Here is a 15,630-nt window from a genome sequence, read left to right as displayed (position 1 = left end):
GCTGTCTGTAAGAGTTTGTACATTCCCCGCGTGACTGAGTGGGTTTTCTCCAAGGTCTTCGGTTTCCTCCCACACTCCAAAGATGTACAAGTATGTAGGTTAATTGCTATATGTGTAAAATTATCCCAGGTACGGGATACTGAGTTGGATGATCAGCCATGATCAGCCATGATCATATTGAATGGCGGTGCAGGCTCGAAGGGACAAATGGCCTACTCCTGCACCTAATTTCTATGTTCTATGTTTCTATGATAGTGTTAATGTGCTTGGATTGCTGGTCGGTGCAGACTCGGTGGGCCAAAGGGCCTGTTTCCGCACTGTATCTCAAAACTATACTAAAAAGTCAGTTTGCCTGTTTATTTACATATTACTGTTTGCGATGTCCCGGTGTGCATAAATTGGTTCTTGTGCTTCCTACATTACATGAGTAAATAGGCTTCATTGACTGTGGATTTTTGTACCTCCTGGGTTTAAGGAAGATGTTAAATTATTGCAGCTCTTTGTTCAGAATTACAAGAAGCTCTCGCGCAGCAGACCCAATTACATTCTACAGGAGGAAATCAAGTAAGGATCTGAAAAGGTGATAAAAAGTATAGAGAGTAAAAAACAAAGTGCTGGAGGAACTCGGTGGCCCTGGCAGCATCTGTGGAGGAATACGGACAGACAGCACTTTGGGTTCGGACTCTTGTTCACACTGATGAAGTAGAGGGGAGAAAGCGGTCAGGGGAAGAAATGGAGCAAAAACTGGCAAGTGATGGGCAGATTTAGGTGAGTGGCAGATGGATGACGTCAATAACAAATGCTGGAGGTGATATGGAGAGTGCAGTTGTGGAATTGGATAAGGATGGAGGAGTGAAATGTAAAACGGGTGGGAGGGATAGTGGGTGGAAGGGAATGGGAGGGGGCGAAGAGGGCTATAAAAGGAAAATTAGAGAATCAGAGTAGGGAAGGGTGGGAGATGCATGGAAGGTGGGCCAGAAAGAAACTCTAGGACTTGGAGGAGAGAAAAATGGATTGTGACAAATTGGATAACACTCATGTGAAGGTGTCATAGACTCACCAGTCTCAATCCATGCCATGATTCTACGGTTTTACCATCTGCTGCCTGACGAAATTCTATGCCAATTAATCTGTGATGTATGTGTTCAAGAAGGAACTGCAGATGCTGGAAGATCGAAGGTACACAAAAATGCTGGAGAAACTCAGCGGGTGCAGCAGCATCTATGGAGCGAAGGAAATAGGCGACGTTTCGGGCCGAAACCCTTCTTCAGAATGATGATGTAAACTGGATGCTTTTCCTAGTGTGCCTTGCACGACGAGTATGAAAAATGAAGCCCTTTCATTTGATTTGAAAATTAACTCGACAAAAAACAAAATGCCCACTATCAAAATTGAATGCTTGGATTAAATAAAGTGCAGAAAGCAGGCACCAATGTTAAAGTGATAAAATTATGAGAAGCTGCGAGGCAGAAATAAAAAATGCTAATCTCAGCTGCACACAAGCAGATATAATTCATCTGATGTTCCAGCAATATAAGGGAGCAAAAATCTTGTACTGCTCTATGTGCATTTTTTCTGTTCTGTTGTATAGTTCAGCTGTGTAATAAACAACAGCATCCTGTGCAGGAAACTGGATACAGCTAATAACGTGACAATAGAAAGTTCAGCAAGCTGGTGACTGTATAGGAAGGAACAGCCGATGCTGGTTTACACCGAAGATAGACACAAAATGCTGGCGTAACTCAATGGGTCAGGCGGCATCTCTGGAGAAAACGAATAGTCAACGTCGCCTTTTCCTTTCCTCCAGAGATGCTGCCTGACCCGTTGAGTTACTCCAGCATTTTGTGTCTATGACGCTGGTGACTTACTGGTCCCACCAAGGAGACTTCACTCCTTCAGACATGTTGAAGCCACACCAGAGACTGACTCGCCAGCAGCAGGCGTCCCATGACTCGAAGGGCCAAATGGCCTACTCATAGAAACATAGAAAATAGGTGCAGGAGTAGGCCATTCGGCCCTTCGAGCCTGCACCGCCATTCAATATGATCATGGCTGATCATCCAACTCAGTATCCCGTACCTGCCTTCTCTCCAGACCCCCTGATCCCTTTAGCCACAAGTTCCACATCTAACTCCCTCTTACATATAGCCAATGAACTGGCCTCAACTACCTTCTGTGGCAGAGAGTTCCAGAGATTCACCACTCTCTGTGTGAAAAAAGTTTTTCTCATCTCGGTCCTAAAGGATTTCCCCCTTATCCTTAAGCTGTGACCCCTTGTCCTGGACTTCCCCAACATCGGGAACAATCTTCCTGCATCTAGCCTGTCCAACCCCTTAAGAATTTTGTACATTTCTATAAGAAACTCCTGCACCTATTTGTCTATTGACACAAATATACATGATTGAAACTGGCCTTCGATTCTGCACAGTATGGCAACACCATTTTGTTTGCACTTGACAACATGCACTTTGGCCGGGAAAATGTACTGAAGAATAATACATCAATTCGATGAAATGCAAATGTGAATTATTGGTCTACCACTGCTTTGTGTTTAACAAAATAGAATGTACATGTTGCGTGCTGTAATCTAATCACGTTTGCATGTGGCATATAGCTAATCCTTCAGCAGGAAATAGAGATGGAAAAGATCAGATGGTTTATTTAATGAATAAAACTAGATGTGAATTGCAGACTAGAAATATTAAATCTGATTAAATATTACCGGAATCGCATACTGTGAATTCTCAGCCAAAGGGTCCCCTGATTATGTGACATCAGCAGGGGATTTAATTTTGAAATACATTTTGGTCAAACCCAATAATTATTGAATCCAGAGAAGGGTGCTGCCAACTGTTAAAGGCATCTGTTAACTTTGCTACTCATTTGTATTTAGTAAGCATTGCTTCTTTTAAACAATACATTTAGCAAAGGCACACATTGCAGATTGATTAAGAACATAAAAGCCTGTGAAAACTACAGTGGGGCGGCAAACTGGATTAAAGATTTATTCAACAAAGGAAAACAAATGGTTGACTGGAATGTTGACCTGTGAATGTTGACCTGTGAATGTTGACCTGTGAACGTTGACCTGTGAACGTTGACCTGCGAACGTTGACCTGCGAACGTTGACCTGTGAATGTTGACCTGTGAAAGTTGACCTGTGAATGTTGACCTGTGAAAGTTGACCTGTGGATGTTGACCTGTGAATGTTGACCTGTGAATGTTGAGTGAGGGATTAAGTGGTTACTGTATGTATTGGGTTCCCCTGCATTTCAGCGTTAAAGCCCCTTGTTTTTTCATGGTATATCTAAATGGTTTGGAGATAAATGTAGGGGCCAAAACTAAGACATTTGCGGACAGCAAGGAAATTAGCAATAAAAAAGGAACTGCAGATGCTGGTTTATATCAAATATAGAAACAAAATGTTGGAGTAACTCAGCGGGTCAGGCAGCATCTCCAGAGAAAATGGATAGATGACGTTTTGGGTCAGGACCCTTCTTCAGGCTGTCTCAGTTGCAGTTGTTTACTTTCCAAGAACATTGTGATGTAACTGAGAGTATTAAAATAAAGTCTCTAGAAGGGTCCCGGCCCGAAACATCATCTGTCCATTTTCTCCGGAGATGCTGCCTGACCTGCCGAGTTACTCCAGCATTTAGTGTCCATCTATGGAAATTAGCAATGTAGTTAAGAGCCTGTCCCACTTTCACGACGTAATTCACGACCTTTTTTACTTGTGGACATTTTTCATCATGCTAGAAAAATGCCCCGAAGTACTTGATGCCACAAGTACTTACGACTAGCATCACGGCTTGCTACGACCTACCTACGACCTCCTACGACCTCCTACGACCTCGTGACAACCATGCTGCGAGTATGAGTCAAGGACAAACTCGGCAGAGGTCGTGAATTAGATCGTGAAAATGGGACAGGCCCTTTACTCGTTAAAAAGGAAGTTCCAGGCTACAGGAATGGATCAACAATCTGGTCAGATGTGGTTAAAAGTAGTAAAAAATAATTTATGAGTTCAATTCATGAAGTAATGGACAAAGAAGGCAAGGCTTAAATAGCAGGGCTCTGTGAAGGATTAAATGTATCTTGAATCTTGAATCTTGAGTCTTGAAAGGATGGAGATCTTGGTGCATGTAAACAAACCCCTGAAGTTAGTTAGTCTAATGTAAAGCACAGAAGATCAGATAAAACTGTATATTGTACAACATTGTAAAAAAGCTATGATTACACCAGAGAAGGTACAGAGGGATCTCTGGGGATGTTGGTACGAATGGAGATTTTTTTGTTTTGAGAAGAGACTGGCTAAATTGCAAAACAAAACCCAAAGTGCTGAAGTAACTCAATAGATCAGCAGCATCCATGGATAATGTGGATAGGTGTTTTCATGTCAAGATCCTTCTTCAGATTATCTTGGTTGTAGTTGTCTCCTTTCAAGCAAAGAACATTGAGATGTAATGAGAGTTTAAAATTCTGAAAGGGCTGGAAAGGGTAAATGGAAAAGTGTTATCTCCTTATCGGCAAGGTCAGAGGCAAGGGGAACATAAGTTTAAGTTAATTAGTTGAAAGGCAAGAGAGGAATTGATAGATAAATATTTTAATCGATGAGTGGTGGAGTTTGGACAATATCACATGAAAGAGTGATGGAGATGGGTCAAAAGTGCCTGGGTTGAGCTTGAACAACCATAACCTGCTACAGACAAACTGCTTGGTAGAAGGATTAAACAGCATAAATATGATGGGCCCGATCATTTGATCTGCTGCTATAAATGTCCAAGATTCTGAGCTCATCGTGGATTTTCAAAGCAACACATTTTAAGCCTTCTCTTTTCATTCAAAATTTTTGTTTCATGGGAATTGGATTCAGTACACAAAGGCATAGTGTTACCCGATGTGATGTCTATGTGTGTGAAACACCAGGGATCTGAAAGGCAATCATATTTCTATTGGTTTAGGGCCAGATACATCATGTGCTGTGATCACAGAACAAGAGGCTTGCGTGTTTTCCCATACTTTACTGAGCCTCGTGTCATTTCTCGATTGTTTTTAACCATGTTTCCGTGTTTGCCAACTAGCCTGGTCTGTATTCAGGGCAGGGGTTGTACGTGCGACATGGGAATGCTGTAGGGCAATATTTGGACTCACACAAGCAAGCTTGACAGCCTCTGGGGGGACTGTGAGTGAGCCAGCAGCTGAGATGTGGACCTTTAAGTTTCAAGACTATCCCACCTCGTGCTCAATAAAACAAGGTTTCTCGCCGACAGCAACCCATCTTCCTGCAACAATCCCTTACAAGCATAAAACCCAGAAATTATATTTTAGGTTACTATTCACTATTGTTTGCTTTGATGTACAATGTAATTTGAAGTCGCATCCACATTCTGAGTCATAGTCATGCATCACGAAAACACACCCTTCAGCCCAACTCGTTCATGAGGACCATCATGCCCCATCTAATCTAGTCCCATTTACCTGTATTTGACCCATATTGCTCAAAGTCTTTTCTATCTATTTACCTTGTCCAAGTGTCTATAAATGTTGTTATTACACCTGCCTCCTCTGCCACAAATTGCTGGAGTAACTCAGCGGGACAGACGCTATTGCCTGTGCCGCTGAGCAACTCCAGCATTTTGTGTCTATCTTCGGTTTAAACCAGCATCTGCAGTTCCTTCCAAACATACCTCCTCTGGCAGCTTATTCTGTAAACCCACCACCTTTGAGAGGAAAGGTTGCCCCTCATGTTCTTATTAATCTTTCCCTCTCACCTTAAAGCGATTCCCTCTAGTTTTTGATTTCCCAACACTAGGAAAAAGACTGTGAATTCACCCTATCTATTCCACCCCTGATTTTAGACGTACATCTCTGCAACATCACCCTTCAGTCTCCTGAACTTGAATGAGGAGAGTCCTCGCCTTCCCAAACTCTCCCTATAGTTCAGTCCGACAAGTGCTGGCAACATCCTAGTAACATTTCCTTTGCACTCCTTCCAGCTTAATGGCATCTTTCCAATATCAGGGTGATTAAAGTTGAATACAATTCTCCAAGTGCGGCTTCGCCAATTTCTTATACAATTGTGAATATTTTTTAATTGATTCTTGTGGAAAATAAGAAATTACAAAAAATTGGAACTGACTACATTCTGGCAGTGATGGGGGAGGGGGGGGGGGGGTGTTATATAGGGATAATTTTTAACAATATATAGTGCCAGCAGCAAACTCTTGCCCTCTGGGCCTTAATGAGGTAGTGTGCAATGTGTAATTGTAGGTGCCGTCCTTTCAACCGATGGTCTTTTTTTGGTTAAAGCAATTTTTGAAGAACACACCAGTCATTTTGAGACATGCAATGTTGGCAGACAAGACTCTCAGACTATAAAGTCAGCCATATAATATAAAGGATGCTTGGCACTAAGTTTCAGGTTGGAATCTACCCCAGAATATCAGACGTTTTTAGCAGACATTTAGTATGGAAATTTAACTCTGTCTGGAATAAAGATTGCAGTGGAAAATCAGACTAAAATCCATTCAGATCGCTTCACAAGGAATCTTCTTCTTTCAGGACTGAAGGTAAGCTGTTTTCTTCCAGCTATGTGGGTTCTGAGATGGCTGAAGAGGCTAAAATCAGACCCTGATGCACAAGGGCATTCGACGCCTTGCGAAGTGGCTCAGTGGTTTGTTTGAGAGGTTCTATGTTCCTTCCATGGTTGTTGCTTGACTTCCATATGCTGCTTGTAAAAAGGACTCAAAGGGCTCAGTGTCTTCTCGGATCAGGGGCCAGGGATCATATTATATTTCAGGACTCGGTGAAAATATTATATTTTTCAAGGAGATTTTAAGAATATTTGAGAATATTCTTGAAGTTCTTTCTCTGTGCTCTTGCTTTTCTCCAGAGATGGTGGCTGACCCACTGAGTTACTGACGCACTTTGTGTCTATCTTCAGCATAGTATGGCCTTTCTTGGAAGCCTCGTGTCGAATATATGAACAAGGTGGCCTTCTATCAGGGCATAATTGGTTCATAATTACTGGAGATATGGGTCTGGGTGAGAACACTGACATTGGTTTGTTCAAGTCAAGAGTGTTTATTGTCACGTGTCCCAGATAGGACAATGAAATTCTTGCTTGCTGCAGTACAACAGAATATTTTAGGCATAAATACAGATCAGATCAGTGTGATCATATACCATGGAATATATATATACACACATAAATAAACCGATAAAGTGCAATAGGCTGTTATAGTTCAGAGTTTGTTTGAAGTTGTGTTTAATAGCCTGATGGCTGTGGGGAAGCAGCTGTTCCTGAACCTGGATGTTGCAGATTTCAGGCTCCTGTACATTCTACCTGATGGCAGCGGTGAGATGAGTGTGTGGCCAGGATGGTGTGGGTCCTTGATGATGCTGGCAGCCTTTTTGAGGCAGCGACTGCGATAGATCCTCTCGATGGTAGGGAGATCAGAGCCGATGATGGACTGGGCAGCGTTTACAACTTTTTGCAGCCTTTTCCGCTCCTGGACGCTCAGGTTACCGAACCAAGCCATGATGCAACCGGTCAGCATGCTCGCTACTGTGCACCTGTAGAAGTTCGAGAGAGTCCTCCTTGATATACCGACCCTCCGTAATCTTCTCAGGAAGTTGAGGCGCTGATGTGCTTTCTTTTTGAATGCATCAGTGTTCTCGGACCAGGAAAGATCTTCGGAAATATGCACGCCCAGGAATTTGAAGCTCTTGACCCTTTCCATCATCGACCCGTTGATATTAACGGGACTGTGGGTCCCCATCCTACCCCTTCCAAAGTCCAAAATCAGTTCCTTGGTTTTGCTGGTGTTGAGAGCCAGGTTGTTGTGCTGGCACCATTTGGTCAATCGGTCGATCTCACTTCTATACTCTGACTCGTCCCCATCAGTGATACGTCCCACAACAGTGGTGTCATCGGCAAACTTGATGATGGAGTTCGCACTATGTCTGGCTACGCAGTCATGAGTATAGATTTAGTACAGCAGGGGGCTGAGCACAGGTGGGTAGAGGGGGTGGGGTTGCCCTGTTGGTGAGGAATGAAATTCAGTCCCTTGAAAGGGGTGACATTGAAACAGGAGATGTGGAGTCAGTATGGATAGAACTAAAACATTGTAAGGGTAAAAATACCCTAATGGGACTAATCTACAGGCCCCCAAACAGTAGCCTGGACATAGGGCACAAGTTGAATCAGGAGTTAAAATTGGCATGTAGTAAAAGTAATGTTGTGGTTGTTATGGGAGATTTCAACATGCAGGTAGACTGGGAAAATCAGGTTGGTACTGGACCCCAAGAAAGGGACTTTGTAGAGTGCCTTCGTGATGGATTCTTTGAACAGCTTGTATTGGAGCCTACCAGGGAGAAGGCAATTCTGGATTTAGTGTTATGTAATGAACTGAATTTGATAAAGAACCTCAACGTTAATGAGCCAATAGGAGGCAGTGACCATAACATGGTCAGGTTTCATCTACAATTGGAGAGGGAGAAGAGTAGATCGTAGGTGTCAGTGTTGCAGTTGAATAAAGGGGACTATGGGGCCATGAGGGAGGAGCTAGCCAAAGTTGACTGGAAAGATACACTAGCAGGGATGACAGTGGAACAAAAATGGCAAGATGAGCGGGAGCAAGAGGATTGGGTAATGTTTAAAGAACAACAGAAGATAACAAAAAAGACAATACTGGGAGAAAAGATGAGGTACGAAGGTATTCTTGCCAAGAGTATAAAGCAGGATAGTAAAAGCTTCTTTAGGTATGTGAAGACGAAAAAAATAGTTAAGACCAAAGTTGGACCCTTAAAGACTGAAAAAGGCGAATTTATTACGGGGAACAAGGAACTGGCAGATGAGTTGAACAGGTACTTTGGATCTGTCTTCACTAAGGAGGATACAAACAATCTTCCTGATATAGTAGTGGCCAGAGGATCTGGGGTAACAGAGGAACTGAAGGAAATCCACATTAGGCAGGACATTGGGATCGGAGGCTCCAGCAAAGCAGCCGCAGGTCCGGTGGACTGGGACATCGGGAGCTCGCGGGTCCGGGGGGAGAGAGAGACCGCTTCCCGGAGCTCTCGCAACGCGACTTCTCCAGCCCGTGTCGCGGGGTTGGAACGACCTGGAGCGGGAACGTACATCACCTGGCGCGGCTTCATGGCCGTGGGACTCACCATCGCACGCTGGGGCTCCGACCTTGTACTTTCAGACCGGGAGCGGGGCCGTAAATCGCCCCGCGCGGTCTAAAATGGCCGTGGGACTTAGCATCACCCGCCTGGAGCTTGGACATCGGGAGAGAAATTGAGAGCAGGGGAGAGAAAAGACTTTGCCTTCCATCACAGTGGGTTCACTGTGATGGATGTTTGTGTGAACTTAATTGTGTGTATGTCTGTAGGACATTGTTTTTGTTTGTATGGCTGTGGAAACAAAATTTCGTTTGAGTCTCACTGGGGCTCAAATGACAATAAATTTGTATTGTATTGTGTTGGATAGACTGATGGGTCTGAAGGCTGATAAATCCTGGGGGTCCTTGTACATCAGGCTATGAAAGTAAGCATGCAGGTACAGCAGGCAGTGAAGAAAGCGAATGGCATATTGACCTTTATAACAAGAGGCGTTGAGTATAGGAGCAAAGAGGTAATTCTGCAGTTGTACAGGGCCCTAGTGAGACCACACCTAGAGTATTGTGTGCAGTTTTGGTCCCCTAATTTGAGGAAGGACATTCTTGCTATTGAGGGAGTGCAGCGTGGGTTTACAAGGTTAATTCCCGGGATAGCGGGACAGTCATATGCTACATAGATACATAGAAAATAGGTGCAGGAGTAGGCCATTCGGCCCTTCGAGCCTGCACCGCCATTCAATATGATCATGGCTGATCATCCAACTCAGTATCCCGTACCTGCCTTCTCTCCATACCCCCTGATCCCTTTAGCCACAAGGGCCACATCTAACTCCCTCTTAAATATAGCCAATGAACTGGCCTCAACTACCCTCTGTGGCAGAGAGTTCCAGAGATTCACCACTCTCTGTGTGAAAAAGTTTCTTCTCATCTCGGTCCTAAAGGATTTCCCTCTTATCCTTAAGCTGTGACCCCTTGTCCTGGACTTCCCCAACATCGGGAACAATCTTCCTGCATCTAGCCTGTCCAACCCCATAAGAATTTTGTACGTTTCTATAAGATCCCCTCTCAATCTCCTAAATTCTAGCGAGTATAAGCCAAGTCTATCCAGTCTTTCTTCATATGAAAGTCCTGACATCCCAGGAATCAGTCTGGTGAACCTTCTCTGCACTCCCTCTATGGCTATAATGTCCTTCCTCAGATTTGGAGACCAAAACTGTACGCAATACTCCAGGTGTGGTCTCACCAAGACCCTGTACAACTGCAGTAGAACCTCCCTGCTCCTATACTCAAATCCTTTTGCTATGAAAGCTAACATACCATTCGCTTTCTTCACTGCCTGATGCACCTGCATGCCTACTTTCAATGACTGGTGTACCATGACACCCAGGTCTCGCTGCATCTCCCCTTTTCCTAATCGGCCACCATTTAGATAATAGTCTGCTTTCCTGTTTTTGCCACCAAAGTGGATAACCTCACATTTATGCTGAGAGAATGGAGCAGCTGGGCTTGTACACTCTGGGGTTTAGAAGGATGAGAGGATATCTTATTGAAACATACAAGATTGTTAAGGGTTTGGACTCGCTCGAGGCAGGAAACATGTTCCCGATGTTGGGGGAGTCCAGAACCAGGGGCCACAGTTTAAGAATAAGGGGTAAGCCATTTAGAACGGAGACGAGGAAACATTTTTTCTCACAGAGAGTTGTGAGTCTGTGGAATTCTCTGCCTCAGAGGGCGGTGGAGGCAGGTTCTCTGAATACTTTCAAGAGAGAGCTGGATAGGGCTCTTAAAGATAGCGGAGTCAGGGGATATGGGGAGAAGGCAGGAACAGGGTACTGATTGGGGATAATCAATCATGATCACATTGAATGGCGGTGCTGGCTCGAAGGGCCGAATGGCCAACTCCTGCATCTATTGTCTATTGTCTATTGAAAGTTATGAAGAGTTGAAGCAATACACAGCCAGTATTTTTGAGTATCATCATTGTTCGATAATTATTATATCAAGTAGAAACTGCAGATTCTAGTTTACATCAAAGATACACTCAAAATGCTGGGAGTAACTCAGCGGGTCAGGCAGCAACTCTGGAGAAAAGGATTGAGTGATGTTTGGAGGGTCATGATGAAGGGTCGCAACCTGAAATGTCACCTATTCCTTTTTTCCAGAGATGTTGCCTGACCCGCTGAGTTACTTCAGCATTTTGTGTCAACAATTATCAATAATGGGTAATAATGATCACACTTGGATTGACGGAAGTCTGTCATTGATTACTGGAACACTCAACACCCACAACGAATAGGAGGTTTACAGGGATATGGGCCAAATGCAGGCCGGTGGGACTAGTATCGATGGGACATGTTGGTCGGTGTGGGAAAGTTGTGCCGAAGGGCCTGTTTCCACCCTGTATGACCCTATGAGATGTTGGTGAAGTAGCAGATTGAGCCTAGTCCTTGATAATCCCCACAATCAGCTGTCAATCCACAAAACCCAAAGAGGGTTATGAGAGTAAGCCTCTGGAAGGCCATTGCTGCCTGAGGAACAACATTTAAGGAGGGCAGGGAACAGGGATAACAATATGTGTGATTCAAGTATCAAGTATGTGTAAATGATGTGTTATGGCAGACACTTTTACTGTAGGCTTCCATCCAAGGCTGCTGGAGCTGTGAGTTTTGGTATGCTTATTTTTGCAGTGGATTCAAACCTATGGTAACAAGGGACGAACTAAGCTTTTTTTCTGGCTTCCAGAACATTCCGATTAACTGAGAAAGGTCTGACAGGCCAACAGTCAGAAGGCAGCTTATTTTGTCACCAAGTGTCAGTGCCTCTCGATGTGCTTTGAGAAACAGACATTTGAGACACAGGTCTCAGTGGCTTCAGACTCTGTCTGAGCCCGTCACAGTGTTACCTTCACAGTTGGACTTTGGCCAGTACAAACAGTCCACTGTAAGAGCCTTTATAGGTGTTCCCATAAATGATCTTATCCCACAATGTGGACATTGGCTGTCGGTCATAGTCGGTGATGCTTGCTAGAGTAGAATAGCATGTTATTTCCTTGCATCATACATGAAACATGACAATTAGAGGCTGATTTGTCCACAGAGAACTCAACTCCCGGAAAAGCTAGCATCGGCATTGCAAGTGGAAGCAAACGGGAGGAAGGGCTGATGATAAAATGATCTTTGCAATGGTAACAAAGTCACAAAATACATTTAGGTAAAGAATGTTCTTTAGCCCATTTTGTCTCACAAATCTGCAACAATGTGCATAATGACTTCCCCGAACAATGGCTTTGACCATCAGTTGTCCCTCTTGACAACCTGTTCCCCCTTCCAATAATTTTTTTTGGAAAGAAGTACTCCAGGTTGTTGCACTAAGTTTGCGATTGACAACCTTGGATTCTGCTCTGTTACTCCCTGGGATCACTATTAAATCTTGCGCCTGGTCATTAAATTTCTTTCGAAAAGCTTGTCAAAAATAGACGCAATTAATCATGACAATTCTCCCCATTTTTGCACATGACCTCATTAGGGAACTAGATAGGAGGAGTCACTGACAATGCAAAGGAGTTAAATTAACATGCATAGAGATGAAAGAATTGGCTGGATTCATTATTGTGCCTCTATGGATATTAATCCTGTGTTTAAGAAGGAACTGCAGATGCTGGAAGATCGAAGGTACACAAAAATGCTGGAGAAACTCAGCGGGTGCAGCAGCATCTATGGAGCGAAGGAAATAGGCGACGTTTCGGGCCGAAGAAGGGTTTCGGCCCGAAACGTCGCCTATTTCCTTCGCTCCATAGATGCTGCTGCACCTGCTGAGTTTCTCCAGCATTTTTGTGTACCTTGGATATTAATCCTGTTCCTTCATGCTGTTGGAATCAAAAGCTCCCTGTCAGCTTGTTGTCTGACTTGTCAAACATACTAAATTATTTCACGTATAATATATTCATTCAACAGAATGAAACAAAAAGGTGTTATAGTTGATCTGAAAATACTGGGGCTGTGAAGCTTTGCATTTGATCATCGAGCAATTCATTTTCAAAGGGTTCCTAATTGTGAATGCTTTTATTTTTGACTGTGACTGATACAGGGCCCTGATCCAAGATTGTCCTTGGAATTGGGAAGTCATAGGTGCGATACCCCTTCATTGTGTGTGGTGCATACCAGGGAACCCATCTGCCATGATTCACAAGGGAACCTTTATTTCAGGTGTGCTTGGTTGGCTGGGTTCTCCTCTCTGTGGCAGTGGGTTATGGGTTTCCAGCCCCAGTCCATGACCAACGTAGGTAGCACTGCAATAAAGCAGCACTCCACTGTCAGAGTTTGGCTCCATCTGCAAGCTCAGGTGATTCATTAACATTATTTTGCAGGTCAAAGTAGCTATCCCTTGTTAAATTTTCAATTGAAAGTAGTGAATGTTTTCCAGTGCAAAACAGAATCGATACCACTTGGATCATTTCTGAATTTTGACCATGCATTTTTGGGCTGAAGTCACCCTTGTGCCACTAATGCAACTTGACCATCAGGGGATGCTGTCGCTTCCTGACGGACATTCCTGTTGGAGTATCGTGGGGTCTGGGAGAGGGAGTTGTAATTTTTTGTGCAGCACAGTGGCACAGCGGTAGAGTTGTTGCCTTCGAGCGTCAGAGACCCAGGTTCAATCCTGACTATGGGTGTTGTCTGTACAGAGTTTGTACCTTCTCCCCATGACTTGCGTGTCTTTTCTCCGAGATCTTCGGTTTCCTCTCATACTCCAAAGAGGTACAGGTTTGTAGGTTAATTGGCTTGGTATAAATGTAAATTGGCCCTAGTATATGTAGGATAGTGCTAATGTGCGGGGATCGCTGGTCGGTGTGGATTTGGTGGGCCTAAGGGCCTGTTTCTGCGTTGTAAAGATTAGATTAGATTAGATTAGATTATTTAATGTACAGGTTTGGAGGTTAATTTGGCTTCGGTAATTGTAAATTCTCCCTAGCATGTAGGATAATGCTCGTGTACGGGGATTGCTGATGGCATGGACTTGGTGGGCTGAAGGGCCTGTTTCCACGCTGTATCCCTGGAGTAAACCCACCGCACCTATTTTGCCAGCCTAACAATCAGCCTTTGATCTGCTGGCCTGACTCAGCAATGGAACCTTACAGACTGTACTGCCATGGACATGTGTTCTAATTGTGTTTTTGTACTAATGTCATTTTTGCAGTCTTTTTCTTTTTGCAAACCCAGATAATTTATGTATAAATTATGTTTTGTAGAAACAAGGAACTGCAGATGCTGTTTTATAAAAAAGGGTACAAAGTATTGGAGTAACTCAGTCTGATCAAGTGTCCCGACCCAAAACATCACTCATCCATGTACTCCAGAGATACTGCCTGACCTGCTAAGTTACTCCAGTTCTTTTTGTCCCATTTATGTTTTGTATGTTGTCTGAATCTACAATGGTGCTGTAAGCTAGATTTGTATATCATTTGTATCCTGTCATACTTGTGCATCTGACAATAAATAAATACTTGACTGCAACCCCACAGTACAGTCCTGATTGAGCCAAAGGCCACCAACCTTGCTGAACCAGGCTGAGGATGCAGAGTTTGTGGTTGCGGACTTTCTAACACGGATGTGCTGTGTTCAATCAATTATACCTCCAGCACAACTGACGTTTGAAGTAGGCATAGAGTGACAGCCCATGAGATAATGGTTACATTCCTGATTGCTATTCAACCATTCTTTATAATCTGCTAGACTTTCTAGACCATTTTCCAGTCATTATCACCTTTCTGTTTGTGGTACAAATTTGCTGTTTGTGTTCTTACATTTCAACAGTGGCAGCACTTCAAAAATAAGTCACTGATTTACACTGTTGGGGGCTTCTAAAGGGATGTGAATGGTGATAGATAAATCACTTCACAAACCATTTTCTGTATTCCTCCAAGAAATATATGTGCCGTGTGGAAATAGATAACAGCATTTTCTGCAGGAGATGTTAAAAAAAAAGCTTTACTTCTCTGTTGCTGGACATCAAGTTTACCAAAAAGCTTTGCTGAAAACTGTGACTTTTAAAATAACTGGATTTATTGTAGGGTAGTTTTATCAACAGCAGCTGTAAATTCTTCCACGTGTTTTGGCATTCACAGCAACACTGGCACATCATCAACTCCATTCTGAGCCCAGTTTTGTCAGACAGATCCATCTTGCAGCTCCCAAGTTCTGATCAATGAACTCTTGAATCGCAGGTCAGTCAGAACTGCTTTGATTTATATGCTGTTTACTCAATGCTTTGTCTACTTTTAACATTGTGAAACTGAAGTGATGAAGTTAGGTATTCAACATCAAAACACAATGGTATGTCTAACATTTACTTTACTTCTCGATCTCTTGAATAACGGGGTGAAAAACAGCAAATAAACGAGGACTTGCAAAGGAATTGTTCAACCCCATTAATTCTGCGTCGCTTTCATATTCCATTGGCTAGAAATATCGGAGTGACAATTTTCAACCATGCAGGAGTGCAGGGC

The sequence above is a fragment of the Amblyraja radiata genome, chromosome 12 (assembly GCF_010909765.2).
Source record: "Amblyraja radiata isolate CabotCenter1 chromosome 12, sAmbRad1.1.pri, whole genome shotgun sequence".
NCBI lineage: Eukaryota > Metazoa > Chordata > Chondrichthyes > Rajiformes > Rajidae > Amblyraja > Amblyraja radiata.
The sequence above is the reverse complement of the archived record's forward strand: the minus strand, read 5'-3'. Positions refer to the sequence as shown.